The 25,035-nt window shown below is 50.7% G+C and overlaps 1 protein-coding gene across 6 annotated transcripts in view; it reads right to left on the bottom strand.

Annotated features, from left to right (window-relative positions):
* PHACTR4 (phosphatase and actin regulator 4) overlaps positions 1 to 25,035 on the bottom strand; it is an 80,811-nt gene that overhangs the window by 51,137 nt on the left and 4,639 nt on the right. For 3 of the 6 annotated variants that reach the window (XM_054223894.1, XM_054223892.1, XM_054223889.1), the window contains exon 1: positions 18,051 to 18,103. The exons of 1 other annotated variant lie outside the window; for it this stretch is intronic. The gene's annotated coding sequence lies outside the window, so the exon portion shown is untranslated. Of the gene's footprint in view, positions 1 to 18,050; positions 18,104 to 18,710; positions 18,765 to 25,035 lie in introns of those variants that run through there. 2 more of the 6 variants (XM_054223893.1, XM_054223888.1) reach the window with 2 other exon arrangements.

Raw genomic sequence — 25,035 nt, 5'->3', positions numbered from 1 at the left:
ACCCTCTGGATTCCTGACGGACAGCTAGGCTGTAAAACTTTAGATTTACCTCTACTGTTGAGGAGAGGTGGAAGTTTTTCCCTGGAAGGCTTGACAGACGGACTCATCACCTGCAGGTTACCACACGTCTGTTTGCAGCTGGTATTTAGTGCCCCATCCTCTCAAAACTCCGTTTCATGAGCTGTCTGCCCAACGTCTAGCAATGCAGGTTTCAGCTTGGAAAAGTTTCGGAGAAGACGTGACTTCAACTTGGCTCAGCAAGAAGGTTCAACACCTAACACTTGAACCAGAACGCTCAAAGCTCCCCACCGCAGCTGCAAAACACTTCTACTGCAGACATCTTTTCAAGAGAGGATGATGTACATTTAATTATAACACAGAACAAACAAAATAGCCCATTTGGAGATCAGAGATGAGAACTACAAGCAACCCAGGGCTAAAATTTTAAAAAAGCCAGAAGAGCAAGCTTGATATAATTAAACCCAGGATATTAAAGATGTTCTGGACATCCACAAAACTAAAACACACTACTTAACCTATGAAGACATACAAACCCCCAAACCGTGAGTGTTAATAAATTCTTAATACTGAAGAACACAATTCACACATTTTGCTATTACCCAGAGAAGTCTGGGCACACCAAAAGGAGAGAAGAAGAGAACTGATGTATTTGTAAAGTGGTTTCCACGCAGGATCCCAGTTATCCAAGTACCCAAATTCATTTTTGCACGGTGGGACTTCAGAAAATGAACCGGTTCCACCTGCACCTGCTTCAGGATACTGTAAGCAAAAACCAATGAGCATTTGAAGTGCAGAGTTCATTTGCCCAAAATCTAAGCTGTACTTTCTATTTCTCCCTCTTTCCAAAAAGCAGGAGGTGACAAACTGAATTCTTGACCACATAAATCCCAGATTAGGAATACCGTTATTGCTGCTGGAGCCACCGCAGCAGCCGAGCGTCCCTCACCAGCTACGAAAATACCAGCTGCGCCTCGGCAAACCTAGCCCACAGCCCAGCCTCTGCACCAGAGCAAGGTCTGTATGAATTAATTAGCGCAGTAATAGGAAGCACGCAGGAGACCGGGAAATGCCTAGAGTCCAATTCACCTTTCAGAGAGGGTTATACTAGCGTAAAGGGAAAGCATTCAGGAGTGTGCTTCCTGGTCCTCAGACCTGTGAATGTTAAGAACAGAAAGTCTTGAGATGCCTTTTTTTTTTTTATCCCCTAAAGACTATAAAACAACACACACCATATTAAACAACGAGCATCTAAGATTCAAACCCAAAAATATGACTGCCTTAAACCACCCTAAATGCAGGCCACCGATGAAAGGATTCATCTTCACCTAGATCTTTCCCAGTTTGTTGCATTGCCACAGAAATATTAACCCCATCTTTTTTTTTTAAGGGAGAACACATGGTAGACACAGGGCTGCGGGTCTCCCTTCCAAAAGCTACTCACAGGGCCTGTGAAATCCCAGTCCCAGCAGCACCACACTTGTTCCAACTCTGGAACTGGCACGTTTCCATCCTGTCTTTCTGCACAACTGATTTCAGTACAATGGGGCCTGTCAGAAATTAAAACGCCTTTGTGATCACTACATACCTGCTCATACAACAGTTTGTTCTCGTACCACACCTCGCAGGGAATTTTCAATTTACTCTAAAAACCTCTGACCAACTCTATCCATGGGCACAATTAGAAGGGAGAGGATTACGGATTCCAGGGTGAAGAAACTGCAACGGCCTGAAAGCACGAGACAGCTTCTCTGAAGCTAAAATCCAAAAATCAGGCTCATGATGGCAACTTCACGATGTAAATAAATACACCTGCTGGCTTGCATTTGACTGTACATAAGAAATTCAATTTTTTTGCCCCCAGTTTTAACGATTTTCCACCCTTTTTGAATTTGCAGAGACCAATGAAGAATCTCACACCTCCGCCACAAAAGACTAATGAGAGATAATCATCACGTTCATTAGGTCTCAGCACTAAATACAGCACTTGATTTCGTGAAAAAGCTTTTCCGTTCCCGAGAAAGCCTACAGCTTTTGAAGCAGCAAAAGCCACTTCTACAACCCAACAGCACCTCCCAAGAAAAACCCAGCATCTATTGACCAAAATCCATTTTTAACCTGAGGGATGCTACTGAAAACACGAACTCAGCCTTCTGCTTGGAGCTGCCTGCCACGAAGCACGAGAATGAGCTCGTTTGGATTTATCAGCAACAAAAGCCTCCAGCCTCGACCTACCATTAAGACGCGCAGTTGAGGAGTGGGTTGCACATATCATCTGGGCTCTATATAACCTGCGTCTGCACTGCGCCATACCACGCACCCTAAAGGCGCATAATAATAGGGTTACTTATTTCCCTCTGGCTTCTGGGGTAAAATACAAACCAACTTTGCCTTAGTTTCGCGGTTTCCATTTTCGTCAAACTTTCAATGAAAACAAAGTAGCCGAGGAGAGATTGCAGTGCTGTGGTAATGCCCCCGTAATTATGACTCGATAGATGATTTCATTTGCAACCACCGTTTCCTCACCGAAATGAGGCCGCTCTTGGGCTCAGCCACCGCAAAACCAGTTTGCGAAGCGTCTCTTTTTGCCTCTTTTTAAGAGACGACAGGAATGAGTTTAGCCACTATCAAAGCGTTAAAAGTAATCTGTCGAGAAGCTCACCTGAACTCCGAAAAAGCCAGCAGCGGTCGAGGCAGTAGCTGGATTTGCGGTCCCGCCATATGGGTCTTTCCCAAAGCACCTCGCGCGTTCCTTCCTTCCTGGGATAAACACCCCGCAGGGTACGTGCAATCTGATTAAACCCCCGTGCTTTCACCGGTGCACATTCGAGTACATAAACCAGGCACCTCTAATCAAATTGCATACTGAAAGGCAACACAATGTTCCCACTTAAAAAAAAAAAACACGAAATACAGGAAACCTGTGCTGTGTAGGTGTCTTTATCAGCTTCAAGTACAGAGTCAACATATGTTAACTGGACACAGCTATTTAAAACTAAAGCTCTTTCTGAACGGATGCTCTGGAATCACGTCACTGCATCTACAGCAGCCTTAAATTTCATTTTTTTAATTCAGATTTTGTCAAACACTAAGAAGTTCAGGTAGATTTTGTAGTTCAGTTGAAGCCTTATTTTTTTCTTCACAGTCTCACTACAGTAATTTCTAATTACTTCTGATTAAGATATCGAATTTCCTTAAAGAAACCCTCCCCGGGCAATTTATTCTTCTTGTGTTCCGCAGCTTTAATAAAAAGGTGCCCCAGCCATAACTAAGAAAACAGAGAAATTAATTCCCACTACTGATCTGGCAAACTCTTTACAACACAAGTACAGGCAGCAAGGCATCCCACCGTGAAAATAAGCCCATAAAGTTTCTGAACAAGAACATTTCCTCTAAAAAAAAAAAATAATTATTTGTAGTTCTCATTGCTGTGCACGAAGTTTATGAAGCAGCAACACCCTTCGCACGAGGATGGTGCTTACTACAGCAATCTGACCTAACATGCCCCAAATTGGGTCTTAATCTGAAGGGAAAGTTGTGCCTTTCTTAAGGCTTTTCCAAAGGGGAAGGAATAAATACCACAGACCAATACCATTGCTAATTCACTCACGGCCGCTGCTATTTCAGGCCTGTTGGAGGTTTTGGACTGACACAGTGCCCCAAAAGGCAGTGGTGATCTCCTGAAACTCCATCAACAGGAATTTTTTTTTTTTCAGCCCTCTCTCATTCTCTCATTGCTACTCTACTAACTCTCAATTGAGTTATTTCAATTTGCAGCCAACACATTTAGCTGCATTAAGAGCTCAACAAACTATCACCGAGTCTTTTCGGCCACAAAAGGACCTTCAACCGTAACAATGGCTAGAAAAACACCCAAATGAACAAGTAAATCTCACATCACACCCTGCAGGCAGGCAGGCAAGTTCATAGAATCACAGAATGGGTTTGGGTTGGAAGGGACCTTAAAGCCCACCCAGTGGCACCCCCTGCCCTGGGCAGGGACACCTCCCACCAGCCCAGGTTGCTCCAAGCCCCGTCCAACCTGGCCTTGAACCCCTCCAGGGATGGGGCAGCCACAGCTTCTCTGGGCAACCTGGGCCAGGGGCTCACCGCCCTCACAGCCAAGAATTTCTTCCCAAGATCTCATCTAAATCTCCCCTCTTGCAGTGTAAAACCGTTCCCCCTGGTCCCATGGCTCCCCTCCCTGCTCCAGAGTCCCTCCCCAGCTTTCCTGGAGCCCCTTTAGGGACTGGAAGGGGCTTGAAGGTCTCCCCGGAGCCTTCTCTCCACCAACTCTCAGCCTGTCCTCACAGCAGAGGGGCTCCAGCTCTCTAAAGCTGATCTGGTCCAAGAAAGCCAACACAGTGAAAACTGCTCTTCTACCTACTGTGCAAAATTAAACAAGAGGAATCGATTTCAACAGCAGCCAGCAGATCAGTGATGAGACAGGACACCGAAGGAGAAAGCATCGAGTGTCTCAAACGTGTTTCCATCGCACAGAAGCCGATAGCTGGGGAAATGCCTTCAGAGGGGGTGTATTCACTGGAAGCTCTCTGGTGCTGGCTCTCTGGTGTGCATACCTGGCCTGGTGAGCTCCCAGTTCACAAGCAGAGGGTCTCCCACATGGGACATGCCTCGGAGAGGAGCGCTCGGGGTACGTCCAGCGGCTCACAGCCCTGCCTCAGGAACCAGCACACCTGAGTGGTTTGCCAGGTCACCTTGAATAAACCCATCTAAGAGCTAAGCAAGAATTATATCCACCTCACAAGCTGATATAATAGAAGCCCAACACCAGAAAGAGCCTCTTAGAAGCTTCAGAAGAGAATTAAAATCTAATAAGGAAAAAATTCTTAAAAAATGAGCAGCTTGAACTGTAAGCTACGACTTTCTGGTGACCTCTCTTGTATGCCAGATTCAGCCTTTCAGTTCTGTTCAACTGCTGTGTCCTTGGACATCAGAGCAGGTTCGTTAACGCGCTCCGTGACCCCTCCACACACTCCCAAGCACAGCTATCGACAAGCCAGAAACTGCTGGTTTGCTCAGCAAACAAGACCTTTTGATAGGTGCCAGGGTGAGGAACCTGTTCCCTCCACCCACGCTAGCACTCCCAGCAAATTTTAAACAAGAAGGTCTCTGGGCACGGACTTAACTATATCAGAGCAACAAAAAGAGCTGAAAAGGAGTGAAATTGAAGGAGAATGTGATCACTTAGAAAATGCAATAGGGAAAAGGTATATTAAGAAAAAGTGTTAACACTAGCAGGACCTAAATCCATATCGAGCCATATAAACAAAAAGCACTTTGCTAAGGCTTTTAAGACTTCAAAGGTAGCTCTGAATAAGCCTCAGGAGTTAGAAGCATCGGGCAGCCACACGCATAAGCTGACAGCATCTCTGGAAATGTAAAAATATGCTGAAATCCTGTTAGGATTGTATCCTTACCTACAGCAGGACCACTTATTTTAAATGAAAGCTGGCATCAGTCATGCGAAACACACCTTGGTTCAGTTCTTACAGCAGGTAGCAGGTGACGAAATATTCCAAATACTCCATTTTAAGGAGGAGAAAGATTTTTCGGCGTGGCCCATGCTTCCAAGGAGATGTCGTTAGCCACACAGAGACTGCATAACACATACCCACTCACATTCAACACTTCACCCTGTTAGATGCATCCACGGCAAGCCCTCTCCATCCCTACTCCAGCACAACACGACCTTCTAAGGAACAAAACCCACCACTTTGTCACTGCTGACAGTCACCTCCAGCACGTACACGGTGGCTCAGCACACAGGCAAGGGCCCATATTCACTGCATACCTCTGCCAGGCGAGATAAAGAGCTCCATCCCTGCACAGAGATATTTCTTCACCGCATGTAAACTCCCAGCACACCATCACTTCTCACTTCCAAATGTCAAGCTCAGCCGTTCTAGGAGGACACCTCGCAGTAAGATGGCCAAAGGAAGTGTTTGTGCAGATTATACTGACCTACGGGGACAGGTTGCTTAAAAGGGAACTCAGTTCTGCAATAAAAAGGGTATTGAGGAATAGCTATTTTGATGTAAGAAGGAACTGAAGCTTGATCCAACCTGACCCAGCTTCACTCTAAATTAATGATGCTCACAGCAATCTTCAGAATTGAGAGGTATCCTTTTCCCCTCTGACACAAGGCAAAGCTGGACAGATGATGTAATCCATTTGAAGGCCACAGAGGGTATTTATCAGCCAGCTTCGGCGTTTGCCTATAAATGGGACATTTCCTAAATGACTCCATCTGAGGAACACTTCAATTCACAAAGGTGGTGTCCATAAAAACCAGTGTTTAGATACACAACAGTGGCGTAACAGCAATAAAGAGCCACCCCAGAACACAGTGAGCTGTAAAACACCCACACCCAATCCAACACAAACCTCCAGCAGCTTTCACCAGGACTGCAGCTAACAGATTCGCACTCTCGCATCCCAACAGCGAGGATGGAGCAGGCAGAAAGCTGCAGGAGCTCTGCCAGCTTCAGTCATTTGCTTCACTGTAAATTTATCTGCTGGAACCTTTAACTGCACCTTCTCTGCAGCCTCTCCTGTCCCTCCAGATGGGCCAGGGAGCTCCAGGGAAAGGCGGCGCTGTAACTGCTGTGCAGTGGGGACTAGCTCAGATCACTCAGCTGTAACACTTTCCTACCTCCATCCCAGCTTCAGCAGCCAAAAGGAATGAAGTGCCTGATTTCTTCAGCTGCCTCCCATCACTAAGACTTGCCTTCAGTCTTGGGTTAGCTCTGGGTATTAACTATCTTGCTGCAGAGCCAAGCTTTGAGTAGCTTTTACCACAGCACAAACATTAGGTTTTTATGTTGCACGCCTGTATTTTGCAGCAAAGAGAGCACACCACAAAAAGAACCAAAGCACCCCAATATCCCTGATGTCTTGCACAAATATAACAGTAGTGCATCTGGGATAAAACGAGCTTTTTCTCAGGAGAAAGCATTCATCTGTGTGAGCCAAAGAACAGGCTCCCCACAAGAATTAACAGGCATGAGGAAGAGCCCCGCAGTGACAAACCATCCTGACTCCGTGGAGTTCAGCGGAGCTCTTCCATACCTGCAGCGTCCTGGCTCTTTCAGGTTAGTTTGAACTGAAAACAAAACTGGAGAAACACCTAAACCTGAAAGCTTCCTCCAGGGAGCAATTCAGTGTCAAGCACCAGGTGAGGACACGCAGGCACAACCACAGACCAGAGCAACTGCGCTTGAACCCAAAATACCTCAGTTTGGAAGGCAAGGAAAGCCGTAGCTGACGGGCGCTTCGCAGCGCTCAGAGCAGCTCTGCTGCCCTCCTCTCTGCTGGCATCAGGAATCTCACCCAGCAGCTGATCCCGGTCGAAACCAGCCTGGTGCAGAAACAGCTGGTTTTAATCCAATTCAGTTCCTCAATTTGTTTGTCACATGGCCCACAAACAGTTGTTTGAGTGTAAGGGAAGGGAGTGAACACACAGGACCCCTTCTTCAGCAGCGAGAGCAGTTTTAGGTGTTGACACAGCTGCGACCCAAAAGAGGGGTCTCACACTGGAGAGCACAGTTTGCTGTCAGAGAAGGGGTAAGACTGGGTTAGGAAGGCATCAAGTCAGGCTTCTCAGCACCACAAGCAGGCTTGAAAAATCCGACGTGAATCATCAGATCCTGCCCACTCCTCTATTCCTTTTTCCACAGCAAACACGAAGGTGCCATCCTTATCTTTCCATGCTCTTTGAACCAGTTAGATCACCAAGCCACGAGTACCTATGACAGATACTCCCAGAGCATCTAATGTTGTGACAAAACAGGACTTGTTTACTCATATTTACGAGATCTCTGCTACAAAACTATTATTAAACTCCTCCGACTTAGGAGCAAAACTCTTGAAAGGCCAACAGATCCCAATGCGCCAGGATTTGCCAGCCCCAGGTTTTGGAAGGAGCAGGACCTCGCTGTTCACAACCCAGTGACCCAGGAATTCCAGTTCAACCAGTTCCACCCCTTCTGTCCCTCATTTCTCCCATTTTCTTGGAACAACAGACAACAACAAAACCCTACCCCAATCTACACCGGAATAAACAATTCATTGTATACCGATGCAATGGAAAGCCACCTGCTCCCCCGCACAATTAAAAGCATTTCCAAATTCCAGCTCTCCCTCAGCCAGCGCAGACAGATGGACACAACAGGCACAGAAAACCCGCTCCACTTCCAGCAAAGCCTTTGTACTCCAGCGGCCGGAGACACAAAGCCTAATGGCAGAGCCTGCCTCCACAAGAAGTGTTTTGTTAAGGGATCACAACATAAATCAGCAATCCTCCAGCCACAAAAACAGCTCAAACTCACACTAGGCCAATTAAACTCACAATCCGCTAAAACACACATGGCACTTTCTCTGACTTCTGGGGAGCGTGTCTCTCAACTGGCATCACAGGTCCTGCCATCCAGCTGACACATCACCTGCCCCAGATATCCCCGGATAGCAACAGTAAATGTGACTAAATTTAAAATGCATTGGCTCCGTCCTCACCACAGACAACTAGAGATTTTCACTTTTTCTGCACACCCTCCTCCCATTCAATACCGTGTTACAGGAAGGAAGTAACCCCTTTGCAGAGGAAGCAATAGCCCTGAGAGCAGGCAATAAAATGCTGAAGTGGGAGCTGATCTGCTTTTCTCACTCGGGCAGGACCTGCCCTCAACAGCGCAATCCCTCAGGTCTGCAGGCATTTGGGCTAGACCTGGGTTCCCAGCAGGAGCCGGGCTGCACTCTGCAAACAGAGCTCCTGGCCACCAGAGACTGCTGATTATTCAACCAGATACTTGCCGCTGCCTTTGCCAAGACGCAAAATCAGTGCGAGAGGCTGTTCCTGTAGTGCTTTGCAACGCACACCAAGCACCAGAGACTGAAATCTCTTGCCTTTCTCCCTGTACTTGTGGTCCCCATGTGTCGTTTAGCAAACCTGGCCATCCGCAGAACGCTTCCATGTGGAATACCGGGCACTATTGACAGGGCTGGATGCTGGTGCGGTTAATCATTTCCCCAGCAGACCTGAAGCAGATCTGCCAGTACAGCAACAACCGGCACACAAGGCAGAGCTCTCACTCACCCAGCACTGCCCTCCATGGCATCCTCCCTCTCCGCACCCCGAGCACAAGGGGAAGAATTTGTGAGCACGATGCTGCGCGGCTCACATACCTAAGCACCAGTTCTCCCAGTTCAAACATACTGGGAGCTCTATCCACAGAACCCACCCTATCAGCACCACGCAGGAAATGTTTCTCATAACTTTTGGCTTTCAACTCAGACTTCTTTGAAGAAAAATGCTAATAGCCTTTAAAAAAAAAAGTTCACCAATCCAAAAACCAAAGACTCTTATTAATCTTATGAATCACACGACATTATCATTTCTCCTGCCCGTCAAAACAGAAACGTCTCACCTTGCAAAACAATCGCTGTGGTTGCCCAGACTCACAAAAATCTATCCCATCTGTTAAAAAGCTGAGCCCGCTGAATGAAACTATTTGACAGGCACTCGGCGAAAAGACAGCAAACATTTCACCCCACAATGGCTACTTCAAACCCAGTCAAACAGCAATTGCAAGGCAGCTCAGCTCAGTTAGCATCAGCCGTCAGAAACACAGGTTCCTAGTAAGTAATCCTTTTTTGAAGGCAGCCTGTGGGGACTCTGAATTTAAGACTCGAGCCTGCAACTGCGACAAAGTGCCACAAACAAAGGTATAGAAGATCTCACGTCCCAACTACTACAGACAGAAAGCAAGGACCAAAGTGTTTCTGCCTCCGGTACTGTAAGGGAAAAGGCAAATAATCCAGGGCCTCCACTTTACCTGCAAAGTTCCTATGTAACTGGCAAAGCTTCTCTGATCTCAACTTCAAGGGACACCTACAATAACGCCGGAGCTAATCACCACGGAGGGTGACAGTAACGTCGCCGATGGAGCCGAGCCGCATGCTGTCATGTGCCACCCCAGCCCCTCGTGCACCACATTCTCAGCTGCTTTATCGGCTGTTTTTGAATGGCGGTTTAACCCCAATCATGATTCATCTTGGGGACACAGGCAAAAGTCACCCTGCTGCTGGTGAAGCCCGCACAGGGTAAGTTAAACACAATGATTTTTAACCAGCATCTCCCTGACAGACTCTTGGCAATAGACACCTTCTCCTTCTGTTTAATGCAGATACAAACCCATTCCCAACAGATTCCTATTTCACCCGCCGTCGTTGTCACAAGCAAGTCACATGCCACAGCAGAACCAGAATTCTGGAGGAGAAAGCTTTATTTATTTTTAAAGCATTCTTGCTCGAAAGGGGTGCAAGGATGGAGAGAATGGACAATTGGTGCAGGCAAACGACAGCACGAGCCATCACGCTTTCCCGAGAGCAACCACTAACACCAGTTTCACACCAGGCTTTGTTGAAGCTCTAAGTTCAAGAATGCACCTCATTTTTATAGGACATGAGAGCGAGACGACATGCAGCTTTAAATACACAAAGAAACGCTATCCACCGCATTATCTTGATCATGCAAATCAAAACTCCTGCTACTGGCATTAAGAAGGAAGGCTCGAATTGCTTCCTGCAGCAAAGTCACCTTGGAAATACCTAAGAATTGGAGCTTTCGGTAAGACAGGATTAAACCGCAGTTGCGAAGAGCGTCCCGAGAACTTATGAGCTAACAGATAATGTTAAACCCCGAGGGAACGGTTTGTGGGAGAGCCGCAGGAGGACTCACCGCCATCCACCCGTATATGATTGGGTTCTTCTATCTTAACTGATAATCTAAAGGTAGTAAACTAAACACCTCACACCAACATAAGGAATCCTACTCTGCATTTACTTAGCAATGCTGCCACACAGCACAGTAAAAACAAACCTAAAGAAATGGTCATACCGACTATTAAAAAAAAAAAGTTGTTTCAGTATTCATTACATGCACCACAAATGCAGAATATCCTTCAACATCAGTCCCCTATAAAAATGACTCTGATCAGCGGCAGACATTAATAAATCGGCCATAATATTCACGTAAAACCCACGATGAACTGAGAGTGAACTCCACCCTCTCGTTAGAGATTTCACTGCTATAGAAACTATGATTAAACACACAGGGCCATGAATCAGCTATCTGAAACGAAGGTACGCCTCAGCGATCATGGAAGCGCCCAGCATTAGCGGGCACACCGACATTTCGGTCACTGAAGACACTTTTGCCCAGCATCCCAAAACCACAGCATCGTCCAGACGAGCAGCTTTAAGAGTTTTCCCAGTTCCCATGAACATTTAATCTGTCTTACCTTTTGGGTTGTTTGCTTTAGGGGCTTTTTCTTGGGGGGGGGGGGGGGGGGATTAGGTGTTTTCTTATTTATTTTTTTGGCGGTGCTTAAAGCTGCACGCACTCATTACAGGAACAGAGAAAAGAGTTTCCAAATCCATTTTGACACAACTGGATAAAGCACCTAAAACCAAGCCCCAGATGCCTCCGGACCAGCTGCAGCTCTCTGCACTGCATTTCCAATCAAGCCCCCAGAAAAGCCGGGGGAAGATGGCAGGGCTTACCAGCAGTTCCCCAGTCCAGAGTCTGAACAAAGTGGATTTAAAAGAGGTTTAATTTTCCCGGAGACTAATGCTCTCAAATCAGAATAAATCCTCCAAAAGAAGAGATTATCCATAAATTTACTAGTTATAAATGTTAATATAGCCAGTGTTTATGCAAAGACTGCTGCTCTCTCCATGCATGAGCATCACCTATACAATTTCATATTAAAGAAGAGTATTTTTCCTAGTTTCTCCCCCCACCTCCCTTTCCACACTGAAATGTCACACAGCAGCTTTATAAATACCACTTTCCAAGAGCGGCAGTAATTTACTGAAGAATCACGGCAAACTTGTTCTTATTACACTAGGAAAGCTCTGAAAAATCCTCCCCTGCAAAGAGACTTAACACAGAAAACATGGGGAGAAGAGTCCAGCAGGAAACCTGGAAAAACATTCAAATAAAAAAAAATAATGCAGAGCTAAAACTTCAAATTACACGTTCACAAAATGTAGGACGTGGTGCAAATTAAGACACAAGTACTTGAACACTGCTGATTCAACCCGAGCACAGCAGCAATACCCATCTGCATTGCCGGACTTGCCCAACATACTCAGACAAATGCTTCCTCCTGTTATTCACATTCTGTTTACTAAAGGCCCCATCTACACACCGTACAACACGTAGTACGATGGGACCTAGACCAGTATAACCTGGCGGCTAATTATGGCCCTTAAGGCTGAGATGCATTAACACGTCCCTCGAGCTATGAACACGAGTGTGACTACGCCCTCGCTGAGCACATGTAATCTTAGAGAGGACAGACAAGAGGATGAGACAGGTACAGGGAAAAAGTGACTTGCCTGACATCAAACAGCGCGGCAGGAACGCAGCTGGGAGCTAAATTAAGCCTTCTGTCCACCCAAGCATCCTTATTTTCCCTGTGCTCAGCCTACTTGATAGGTAGACAGAACCCAGTCATTAGGATCCAGATTGAAGGCTTCGTTTTGAAACTAAAAGCAGATGAGAAATAGTACTGATTAATGTAATCACTAGTGTCAGATTGGTTTTGGAGATCCAGCAGTCTCGCAGCGCTCCTTCGTTCTGCTTTCCAAAGCCTGATGCGTTCACCCAGGTTTCAGCATGCCACTGCACGCACTGCAATGTGTTCTAGACACCTCACAAAGCCTGCTTAATAAATTAATCTTGAAAACTCCCTGATTTCTTTCCACCAGATGCATTCTGTGTAAGCCCACCACCACCCCCCAGAGATGCTGGATACTTTCTTAATGCTCCCCAGTAACAGCATCGCTGGGTGAAGTACAGAAGAAGCCAGGCTGAACTCAGGCATCGGCAACCAAGCAGCCCAGGCACAGTGAAGTTTTCCAGTCCAGGCACTTCCCCCTGCAAACTCTATTTATTCAGCAAAAAAAAAAAAAAAATCCAATATTTATGAGACAAGTGAAACAGAACAATAACAACAGCAAAAACCACTGCTTGTAATGTTAGGTGTCAGGTTGAGTTAGCAGGTACGAATTTTCCTCAAGTTTCCCCGCTCTGCCAACGCTGGCCCTCTATTAACTGTCTTCACTTTGTGCTGAACAGGTAAGAGAAGAGCCAGATGGCCTAAAGCCACAGCTAATTCCAAAACTGCTGTAAAATAGCACAAGCCAAGAGAGCCTGACAGCACTCATTTGACAATTCCACCCAAAGGTTGATGTTACTCTAAAAAGGCGCAGCTGAGCCAAGAGACATCATGTTTAAACATGCCCACAATCTCAGTTTTTTCTGTCGATAATTGTAGGAGTCTGTGTTAAAAATTGATTTGGAAGTACAAGATGAAAAATTCTACGACCTTGCTCACCTCTGGCCCTGATCCACAGCCAGGAAGAACAGGAGACAGATCAACTTCGGAGCAGGATGTAAGCACTAATTTAACTCTCAGCACAAGGTAAATGAAGCTTCAGTGACCCTACAGGGGACAAGCCACTTCTCACCTGCTGCTAATCAAAAAAAAGTACGTGAAAAAGCCTTTGCGTCTCAATATTTCTTCTCTTTTGGCATCACACAAACACCCTTTAGAGGGGAACAAACCCAAATGGATTTAACAGCCCTTTTCCTACTTCTGCCATTACACCTGGTTTGCAACAGACAGACTAGACTTAATATCCCCAACAACAAAAGACCAACCTTGCTAGCACAAATCAGACAGCCTATCACTTATTTCAGTAATTATTATCCTCCTCCTTCTAGGTCCCAGCGGATAAAGATAACCTGGGCAGCACAAGGTCACACCACACAGGAGCACAGATCAGCAACTGAAATTCTGCAGGTCCATCCAGATTTCCACTGTCAATATTGCAGCAGAGCAGCTTTAAAAAAAAAAAAAAAAAAAAGGCATTCCCAGAGAACCTGAGGCAGCCTGTTCAACCAGCAAAGACCAGTCCAAACCCTCTTGACCCCATTTCTATCCCTGCGCAAAGCCACCGAACTGTCTTCCGCACTAGGACACGAAGGCTTGCTGGTAATAGCTGTACCTGCAAACCCACCTCCTGCGGATCTTGGCAGCACACCAAACCCGCAGAAACTTTTAGAGAGCTCTGGAGAGGAGAGTAATCAATAACATACCACCACCGGTGCTTTTATGTATCTGCAGGGGAGCTCTTGCCAAGGCAGAAATAATATTGATAGGAATCATGCTTCCAGCAGGCGCTGCTAGAACAGCCGATTACTCCAGCGAATTTAGTCGGTGACAGAAACATCACTGATTTGACTTTAAGTAGGAGAGAAGAATTAGACCAGGGAACACAACCTTCACAAAGGCATGCAAGTACAGCTAATGCCAAAGTCCCCTTAAAATTGGCTCAGGCAGTTACATGCTTTGTTCAAAGCTCAAATTCTCCGGAGGCGACGACCTTTGGCGTTTCCCCCGTCCATAAGCACCTCTGGAAACTTCACCTCTGTAAGCAGAAGGCTCTGTGAACCCACTGAGACACGGCTTGTGATCCTAACCTCCTACCTGATGGCCACATCTAGCAATAGCCTCTTTTTTTGCTAAGACACCCTCCGCACCATGGTGTTTGTAACACCAAGCGCCCTGAGCCTTGAAACGCTGTGCAGACACCAAACAAGACAGTGCCTCTTAGACTTTGCTCCAAGTTTACAAATTAAAGCTTCTCAGTAGGACTCAGGCCAAGTTTTTCTTGCTTGCACCCTTAAAAGCTAACTATCTTTAGGAGAGAAAGGCTGGCACATTCAGAGAGATTCAGCCCTGCTGCAGGCAAGCGGAAGGCAATGAAGGAAGCTTGTAAGGGGCGGCCTCTGGTTTAAAATCAATAGTGGGGATTAATCTTGATGGATTTTAGACAACTACGTCTATGGCAACACAGCTCTAATCAAGGGGTTCACTTTTGCAGGTTGCTTAACTAAAGGAAAACCTGGCTGCCAGAATCTCAATTGTCTGCAAAGAGGTTTGTACTTTTGGAGCCAGCAAAGTGAAAAGGTTCAAACCCTCTAGTTTAAGTGCCTTTAGACTTTACCAAAGTCCAAGGATCTTTACCAAATCTGTTTCAAAAGGCACCGCAGCTGGAGCAGACTAGGAGCTGAGTGCAGGAGCTAGAGAAGTGCCAGACTTGCACAAACCGACCTCATCAGTATGCACCTTATTTTGCCCCATGACATTCAGCAGACATGGTTAATTAGTTCGTGATAATGCATTGCCCATCATGACTTCTGAACTTAGCTGTGCAGCTGGTAGGTAAGCAATTCTGAACTGTGTTTTGTAATCAGCATGCCAAAAGCACAAACACAAAAGAATAAAGTTAACAATCTGTTTACCCATTCCCCCCTCCTCCAATTGCTGCTGCTAGCCAACCGCTTGGGGAAAAAAATAGATATATTTCCAGTTTTCAGCAGACAGAAATCATTTGGACTGCTCTCAATTTTTGTATCTTTGCCACCGGTGCTTCATGTTATTTCACACAATTCATTCAGTATCGAGATGAAGCCTGTTCCTTTGACTAATAGCATTAAAAGCCTCTCTCTGGAGATAATTAGTCCTCCCTCCCCCATCCCTTCCCCAGTGCAACGTGGAAAGAGCATACAGTCATCAGTAAACAAAGAAATTCAAATAGTGTGACAACCAGGCTGTAGCTGGGGACGAAAGCTGCCTCTCACCTCCGTATCTCGGCACAGCTGATAATCAAAAACAAGTCAACACCACAAGCAATAGAACCAGCAACACGAGAACAGTATCTATAGATTAAGGGCTTCGGCACTTAGACATCAGGAAAACACAATTCCCCATCTGCGAGGAGCATAAATAACAACGCATAATTAGTCATCGCTAGAGGTTTTTCACAGTCACCTTCCACCCTGAAAGACTGACCCCAGTCGTTCAAAACCAGCAGATAAGAGCCAGAATCAGGAAATCTGCAGTCTACGGGTGATCCCAAGCCATGAGGAAGCCACACCAACCTCCCCACTCCTCAGTGTCTTGGGAGATACAGGAAGTCCTTTGGGGCAGAGAAAAATTAAGTAAGGACAGTCACCGTTTGGAAATCACTTTGAGATTCACAGAATTCTGTATGTCTATACACCGATTCCGCACCTGGAATCTGCCCCCTTCGATTTGGGGGAACAGTTTGGAAGGAGTTAAAACCCCCCAGCCAAAGGTATGACTGCTGGCTGGTGCATTCGCTGTCTGACTAATGCGTGACCCCACTGCGCAGAAAAGAACTGGAAATAGTTATCACCGCAGCATTGACAAGTCAGCAAGAGCTACTAATTAAACGATAAAAATAGATCTCTGAAAGGGCTTTTTTTTCCCCCTCGACACAAAGCCAAGGCCTGACGCTGCCGCAGTCACACATCCATTAGTTTTCCACGGGCTCCAAACCTGCCAGGAAAACAAAAAAAACCCCACACGGCAGAAAATCCCAACTAAACAAAATTAGGGAACTGATTCTGAACGACATGGAGTATTTCTCCCACTCCCACCTTTAATGGGAGCAAGAATGAGATGACATCTTTGCCCCCAACAGCCCTACCAGCTTCCTTGTACTCCCAAAGTTCTGGTTTTGCCTGAAAAATGAACATGTTTTGAGGTGACCCAGATGATCCCAAGGATATCTGTGACTCGTCTTGTGCATGGCATCACTTAGACCAGTGACAAAAAACCAGTATCGGTGCAACTTCCAGCATCGCGTGGGTTTTGCTTTAAGCCCCCCCCCTCCCGCTCCCTGCCAGACACAGGTTTTGTACAGTTCGTAACTGAATATTCATCAGCAACTAATAGACCCGCAGGAACTGCAGTCTCAGCGATTTTTAATACATATAATGCCCCACCACATGCCAAACACAATGAAATTTGATCAAAATAGAAGCCATTTGTTTAAATACAAGTGATTTGGCTCTCAAAACTGTCATCAAATTAAACTGGAAATCAAATTAACCAGTGACTGAATGAAGTAGAAGGCTGTATAATCACAGATTACTGATCCAGCAGCACGAAAACAAGGATGCAATCACATTCCCCTTGTTTCTGACAGTGCCCCATACTCCCAAAATGATTCCCCCCTCCCCATCCTCCAGGGCTCGAGGATGCTCTGTGCCTCAGATACAGCTCATCCAGCCATTTCTTGGTAGTCCAGAAAGGAAACATTCCTTACAAAAAAACACCCTTTGAGATATTATCCGCTAACAAAGCAAGCCCTGTGAAAGTACAAGCTGACACACTTGAAACCACACTAATTTAGGACAGAGCAGTGCAGTCATTTCCAGCACTGATGGGAAGAACAAGTTTAAACCTACTCTGAACGGGAAAAGGGGTTTTTACCATCACCTTCACCAAGGTATTAACTTCAATTGGCAGAACTGTGCGCCAACACGGCTCCCTCTAAGTGACCTCCTTTTGGCTCTATTTCCCCCCTTTTTACACTGTCACTTGAGAAGCAATTTAAAGTTACAATTTTAGATCTCGTCTACTCTTAAAAGTAATCCGGATTAATTTAAACGGTACGTTTGAAGAGCAACCGGCACTTATACTGAAATCATAGCAGAGGAATTTAATTATACTCCTGTGCACCTTCTATAACACCTGCACATCAGGCTAATTCAGCTGAATCCATCCTTTACCCACCAAGAACGGCCCACAGAAAACTTCATCATTCCCCCTCCACCGCGAGCAAACCCAGCTCTGCCCAGGACTTGCTGATATTCATATTTTTCCAAGGCAAGCTTCAAGTTTAAAACTCACTCCTATATAACTCAAGGCTTCTTTATCTATTAGAGGAGCAATGACAAGCATCCCCGGTTCTCTTTCCAGGCTTGCAGAAGCAACGTTTAAACACCTTAACATTTGAGAACAGCTTTTTACTTCGTTTCAGCCTCCATTAAGCACCTTCTCGCATCACTCACTTTTTTCCCCCCCAGCACCTTCAGCCCCAGAGAGGGGCACCAAGCCCTCACCTACCTTCACCTGGACAAACACAACCCAATGCAAAGGCAAAGAGGTAAATAATTCATCTGCACGCAAACAGAAGGAAAGAACAATTAAAGGAGAAAGCACAGCGGGGACGTTTCAAATTTCAGCCAACATTCAGCCAGAACAGATCAAACAAAGAAATACCAAAGGGGCTGCCTCGGAAAGAACTTGAAAGAAAGGTGAAAGCGCTCCCACAGAAAGCGCCAGGACGGCAACACTGGCGGAAAACCGGGTTTTACTTTTAGTCACAGCCCTTCAGAGGGGAGCAGCGCAGAGAAACTGCCGCTGCTTGGGTTTTAAAGCGACTTTATAGCAAGAGTTTGAAGGGCGAGCCGGCTCCCGGAGGGATTTCCCCGCCGAGGAAGCCCCCGGCCCGGCCCGGCGGCACAGCCCCAGCCTCCGGGGAGCTCCGGGGGTCCCGGCGAGGAGAGCACGGCCTTCGGCCCCCGTCCTGCCCCCCGCCTCCCCTCAGGGGACCCTCCACGGGCTCGCCCCTCACAGGCCTCTCCCACCCCTCACAGGCCCCTCTCACCTCCCGCCGCCCCTCATCCTCACACCGCCCCCCGCCCGGAGCGCTGCCGCCGGGCAGAGGGGTCGGACCGGGCCCGGCCCGGCCACCCCCCAGCAGTGCCGGCCGCCCGCCCTCACCTGCCGCCCGCCTCCGCCGCCGGCTCCCTCCGCCGCTCCCGGGCCGGCCCCGCCGGAAGCCTCCGTGGGAAGGGGGGGGGGGGAGCATGCCGGGAGTTGTAGTCCGTCCCGCGGGGGGGGGCCGCGCCCCCGGTGATAGGCCACGCCCCCGGTGCAGGCCACGCCTCCCGCGACAGACCACGCCCCCTCGGCGCAGAATGGACTTGGGGGCCGGGGGGGGTTTGGGGTGAGGGTTTGGGTTTGGGGGTGAGGGGGGCTGTGGGGGTGCTGGTGGGGGGGGCTGAGGCTTTGGGGTCGGGGGGCAACAGGGGTTGTGGGGGTCTGTGGGGGGGTTAGAGTGAGGCTTTGGGGTCACAGGCTGACAGGGGTTGTGGGGGGTACTGGGGGGGGTTGGGGGGAGGCTTTGGGTTTGGGGTGGGGGGGGCTGTGGAAATTTGGGGTGAGGGGTGCTGGGGTGTCTTGGGGGGGTTCAGGTGCGACTTAGGGGTCCAGGGTGACAGGGGTCATTGGGGTTTGGGGTGGGGGGTGCCAGGGTGCCAGGGGGGTTGGGGTGAGGCTTTGGGTTTGGGGGTGAGGGGACTGTGGGGGTGAGGCTTTGGGGTCAAGGGGTGAGGGGGGGGTCGTGGGCGTTTGGGGTGGGGGATGATGGGGTGCTGGGGGGGTCTGGGGTGAGGGAGGACATGGGAATTTGGAGTGGGGGTGCGGGGGGGTTAGGTTTTGGGGTCAAGGGACGAGGGGGTGATGGGTGTTTGGGGCAGGGGGCGCCGAGGGGGGCTGGGGCGGGGGTGATGGAGTGCTGAGAGGGATGGGGTGAAGCTTTGGGACTGTGGGTGAGGGGGGGCTGGGGGGTTTGGGGCAGGGGGTGATGGGGGGTTTGGGGTGAGGCTTTGGGGTCAGGGGGTGATGGGGTGCCCTGGGGGGAACATTTGGGGACAGGAAGGATTTGGGGACAGGAGGATTTGGAGTCTGTATCCACGTGCTGGGGGACTTGGGGCTGGGGGGATCTGGGGACCAAGAGGGTGCTGGGGTTATTGGGGGGGGGACTGGGGTCATCTGGGGCATTGGTGTATTGTGGGGTGGGGGTCTTGGGCAATGTAGTGCTGCAGATGGAGGGATTTGGGGTGACAGGGGGGTTAGGGGTCAGTGGGACAGCAGGGTACTGTGGGGGGGAAGAGACACTGGGGGGGCAGTTGGGACACAGAGAGCTGCCAGGTGGGGACTTGGCATCAATTTGGGCATCGCACGGGGGGACTGGGGGCTGGAGGAAGCTGGGGCCGGGGTGTCGATGAGGTGCTGGAGGGGTATTGGGGGACAGTGGGGGGAGTGGGGCAAGGTGTGGGGTGAGCCGGGGACGATGGGGGAGAGAAAACCTCGCAAAAGGCATCTCCCACCGGGGCTGGGCGCTGGGGCAGGACCCCTCCGCGCACCCCAACCCCAACGGGGCTCCGAAGGGACGTGACACTGTCACCACCCTCCACGTCAGCCTGTCTAATTACTGGGGGGGAAGATTTTACTCTCTAATTGTTCAAATCCGCTTGTGGGGGAGCCCCTGGGGAAACAGGGTGACATATCCTCGACCCCCAAAGGGGCTCTCGGGCAGCAGGGCCCAGCCAGGGATGAGGGGACGAGGGGACAGAGCCATCGGTACATCCCTGAGGCACCGCACCCCGCTGCCCCTTCCCTTCCCCGCTGGGCGATTGCCCTAAATCGTGGGGCGAGGGGTTTTATGGGGCCCAGGGGCAGAAAATCAGGATTAAAACACTCCTGGGGCACACACGGGGCTTCAGATCTGACCTGCTGGAGGGAGGGAGCGTTTAACATCCTTGAACAAAACAAGGGAATAGATATTTATTTATATTTTTTAATATATATTTTTAATTTCCATTCTGTCCGGTGAAAGCTCGAACACCACCAAACCCCTGTTTTCCTTGGATGAATTTTTATATTCAAGCTTTCAATCACTGCAACACATTAGATTACAGAAACACTTGCTAGAGTGGGAAAAAACCCCAAAAATCTGGTCCTCGCCAACAGCTTAATGCCGACTCCACGGCGCGAGCGAGACCCCGCTGCCCGGCGAGCCCGGCCGTCCGCTCATTTGCCACCCCTCGAGTCCCGGCAGGCGGTTGTCTGTCCGTCCGTGCCATTTGTCTGGCCACACCGCTCCCTCCCGCCGCAGCATCTCCCCCCGCCGCATCCCCCCCTGCATCCCTGCGCCCTCCCACGCCGAACCCCAAATCCTCTCCGGGGAGCCCCGGTGGGGGCCGGTCTCGCTCAGCTCCCCCCCGTTAGTGGATCCCCACGTCCATCCAGAGGTGAGGTTCATGTGCCAGATCCCCTTAAGGCAAAACATCACATTTATATAATAAAACAGGTTGGTTTTATCCGCTGCTGTGCTTGAAGAGGGGGTCAAAAGCCCTTTGTTCCCGTTGGCGTGAAGACCCCTCCCGGGGTGGGCACCCTGTGGGTTTGCGGCGGCACCCAACCGTCATCCCCACCTCCTGGCACCGCCATGCAAACCCTAAATCACTGCAAAACCACCCAAAATCTCCCGGCCCCGCGGCATCCCTGCCTCGGCCAGCACCAAATTCGCCCCCCCCCGCACCCCGGCAGGAGGGATGGGGAGCCTGAGATGCCGCTCCTTGGGTCACCTGGGTGGTGGCTTTAGCCCTTGGCACCCCGGTGAGGGAAAGCTGGCCCCCGAAACCCCGGTGTTCCTGGGGGGCTGTGGCGCTCAGGTCGCTTACCTGGACAGGGTGGGTTTCTTCGAGGTATTCCTGATCCCCTACAACCCCAACCCCCCTTCCCCAGGCCCCCTGGCCCCCACCTCTGGGCTCCTCTGTGCCACATTTCCATCACAGCCTCATTAATTGGTGGCCTCCAGCTCTCCGGCAAATAAATCCTGGGATGTTCAAGGCTCTGTGAGGGATTTCTGCAGGGAAAACTGCACCAGGGCCGTCTCCCGAGCCGGGAAACCATGGCTTTTACTCTCCCGGTGACACTGATGCTCTTTTCAAGTCATCCCAGTGCTCCCAGCAGCTGCGGGATGCTGGCAAGGAGACGGCGGGGCTGCAGCATCCTGCCCCCCGATTTGGGTGAGCTCTCCCTGCCCAGAGAGCCGAGGAGCATCCCGGCGCCGCCAGCAGAGCCAGGCAGGCAGCGTGCCGGCATCACGCACCGCCGGGATGCCGGGAGAAAGCAGGCGACGTCGGGATCCACAACCAAAATCACTCACAGCCGCTCTCCCGCAGCTCCCAGTACGGCTCTGGTTTCCCGCAGCGCGTGTGGGCGCGTTGCTGATGCTCAGTGGCTTCTCCCCATCGGGCTCCATCACCCAGGCGGGGGGTCACCAGTTCCCACCACCCCCTCGCGACGCACGGGTCACCTTCCTCCGTGACAAACCCCAGGCTCCCGGTGTCACGGCTTTGGCTAAGTCCCCCTGGAAACACGCCCAGAGGCCCAGAGCTCGCTCTTCCCTTCCTCCGCATGAATATATGTGTTTAATTCCCTTCTTCTGCAGCCGGCTCTGGGAAACGTGACTCATCCTCCAGCCGCGGTTGGGGTTCCCGTTTCAACCACGGAAGGAGAAGCCACCGGGGTGGCTGGAAATGGCTCTCCTGCCTCCGCACCGGCACGGGGTGAGGATGATGATGACCATCCCGCTCGCCCCAAAGCAAAACCCAAAGGCAGCCTTGCCTGGGATTGACCCAGGAGGGAGGGTCAAGCCGTAAACCACCCTTCTTAAACACCCGGGATGATAAAGCAGCTCGTGGCGGGGTCCCACGGATTCCAGCCGCGTCGGCGCTGCGGTGGGATGCTTGCCAGCTCGCCCTCCATCCCAGCAGGAATGGCCAGGGACATCCATCAGCTCCTCCGTGCCTGTCCTTCCTCCTCCGACAGCTCCCTCCAGGGCCTCTAAATCCCAGAGAACCCATCTTGGAGAGCTAGCAAGGCAAAGCCAGCGCTTGCAAGGAGCTTCCTCTAATGTCTTAGCCAGGAACAGCGGTTTTTATCAGCCAGAGAAGCCACCGCCGGCCGATGTGCCCTTCCCAGCACCAGTATGACCAGTGTCCCACGCACGCGTGGCTGGCAATGATGCCAACCGGGTCTGTCACACGGGAAAAAACCTTGTGTCCCCATCCCGGTGTTTGCACCCCATGGGTGCAAAGGTGCGGGGTGGGGGGGTGGGGGTGGGGTAGGGCAGAGCAGACAACGAGCCCACCCCAGGGTGCTGTGCTCGGAGCCACCCCCTCGTCCCCCTCTTTCCTCGGTCACATCAGGGGCTGGCATCAGCCGCTCAGGACTAGCCGTATTTTATGCGTCGTGCTCGGAGCCCACCCGGCGGGTGATTAAACAGCAGAGGTGTCACCCTGCGAGGGGGTCAGGGCAGGGCACAAACCCCCCCCCTGCCCCCGGTACCTCCTGGATGCCGAGCAGCATCTTCGCAGGAGCGAAATGCGGAGCCGAAGGGCCGTGGCCTGGCTCCAGCAAGGCATGGGCCGCTGTGACAGCCCATGGAAGCCGCTAAAAACTCCGGCTTTGGCTATCAAACCCTCCTCCCCAAAGTCCCCCCGGCGGTTAGAGGGACCTCTTCGAGGTTTCAGGAAAATAATGAGAGGAAAAGGCTTTGCTCCTGGGAAGCGCCAGGTGCTGGCGAGTTTGCTCGCAGGCAACCGGTCCCTGCGGGGAGCCGTGAAGCCCGGCTGGGGCTCTGCGCTGCCCAGAACCTTTGTTTTCCGCTCCTCCCTCCCCTTCCAGGTGTTTTTAGATAAGAACCCACATTTCACGTATTACAGCTTCCAGCCCTTGGTGCACACGCTTTCCCCATGTCCCCAGGGAGTATCCCGATGGCTGTGCCCGGTGGGAAGGGAGGAAAATGGGGCATTTCCCTCGGCTGCCATCCAGGCAGGCTGCGGGCAGAGCTCAGGCTCTGCCGGGTACGTGGCACCGCTGCTCCGAGAAGCCCCCAGTCAGGGACAGGCTCGGGTCCTGGACACGGTCCCAGCTCTTCTCCCTCCTTTGTGACATGACTGCGGCACAGGGAGAGCGCTGGGGATGGGGTCTGAGACCCACCGCACCGAGGGGGGACAGCCAGGTCTTGCCGATCTCTCGGGAGGGACAGGGATGCTCCAAATCCTGCATGGGAGAGGGAAGGCTGCAACTCGCATTTTCTGGTTCCTGGAGTGCGCCCTTGTCCCCCTGCCATCCCGTGATCCAGCCTCTCAGCAAGAAAACGGGATGAGGGGGGGCCTTTCCCAACGGGCAGCAGGGTTGGCAGTGGGGGGGGCAGCGGGGACATGGGGACAGTTTGCAGTGGGGTTGGCAGCAGGGACAGAGGGAGGGTTGGCAGTGGGGCCAGCAGTGGGGCTATGGGGCAGGTTTGCAGCAGGGAGATGGGGAGATGGTTTGCAGTGGGGAAGGTTTACAGCAGGGAAGAGTTGCAGCAGGGATGCGGGGAAGGTTTTCAGGAGGGAGGTTTTCAGCAGGGATGCAGGGCAAGGCTGCAGCCGGGCCAGTTTGGAGCAGGGATGCAGGGCAGGTTTGCAGTGAGGCGGGTTTGGAGCAGGGATGTGGGGCAGATTTGCAGTGGGGTGGGTTTGCAGTGGGACAGGTTTGCAGCAGGGATGCAGGGATGCTTTGCCATGGGGCTGGTTTGGAGCAGGGATGCTTTGCCATGGGGGCTGCTTTGCAGTGGGTTAGGTTTGCAGCAGGGATGCAGGGATGCTTTGGTGTGGGGCTGGTTTGCAGTGGGGCAGGTTTGCAGCAGGGATGCAGGAATGCTTTGGTGTGGGGCTGGTTTGGAGCAGAGATGCAGGGATGCTTTGCTATGGGGGCTGGTTTGCAGTGGGGCAGGTTTGCAGCAGGGATGCAGGGATGCTTTGGTGTGGGGCTGGTTTGGAGCAGAGATGCAGGGATGCTTTGCCATGGGGACTGGTTTGCAAGTGGGTCAGGTTTGCAGCAGGGATGCTTTGCCATGGGGCAGGTTTACAGCAGGGATGCAGGGATGCTTTGCCATGGGGCTGGTTTGCAGTGGGGCAGGTTTGCAGCAGGGATGCAGGGATGCTTTGCCATGGGGCTGGTTTGGAGCAGGGATGCAGGGATGCTTTGCCATGGGGCTGGTTTGGAGCAGGGATGCAGGGATGCTTTGCCATGGGGCTGGTTTGCAGTGGGGCAGGTCTGCAGCAGGGATGCAGGGATGCTTTGCAGTGGGGCTGGTTTGCAGCAGGGATGCAGGGATGCTTTGGCGTGGGGCTGGTTTGGAGCAGGGATGCTTTGCAGTGGGGCAGGTTTGCAGCGGGCGGTTGGCCGCGCTGCTGACGGTCCC

Source organism: Rissa tridactyla, chromosome 18 (assembly GCF_028500815.1).
Source record: "Rissa tridactyla isolate bRisTri1 chromosome 18, bRisTri1.patW.cur.20221130, whole genome shotgun sequence".
NCBI lineage: Eukaryota > Metazoa > Chordata > Aves > Charadriiformes > Laridae > Rissa > Rissa tridactyla.
The sequence above is the reverse complement of the archived record's forward strand: the minus strand, read 5'-3'. Positions and strand labels throughout refer to the sequence as shown.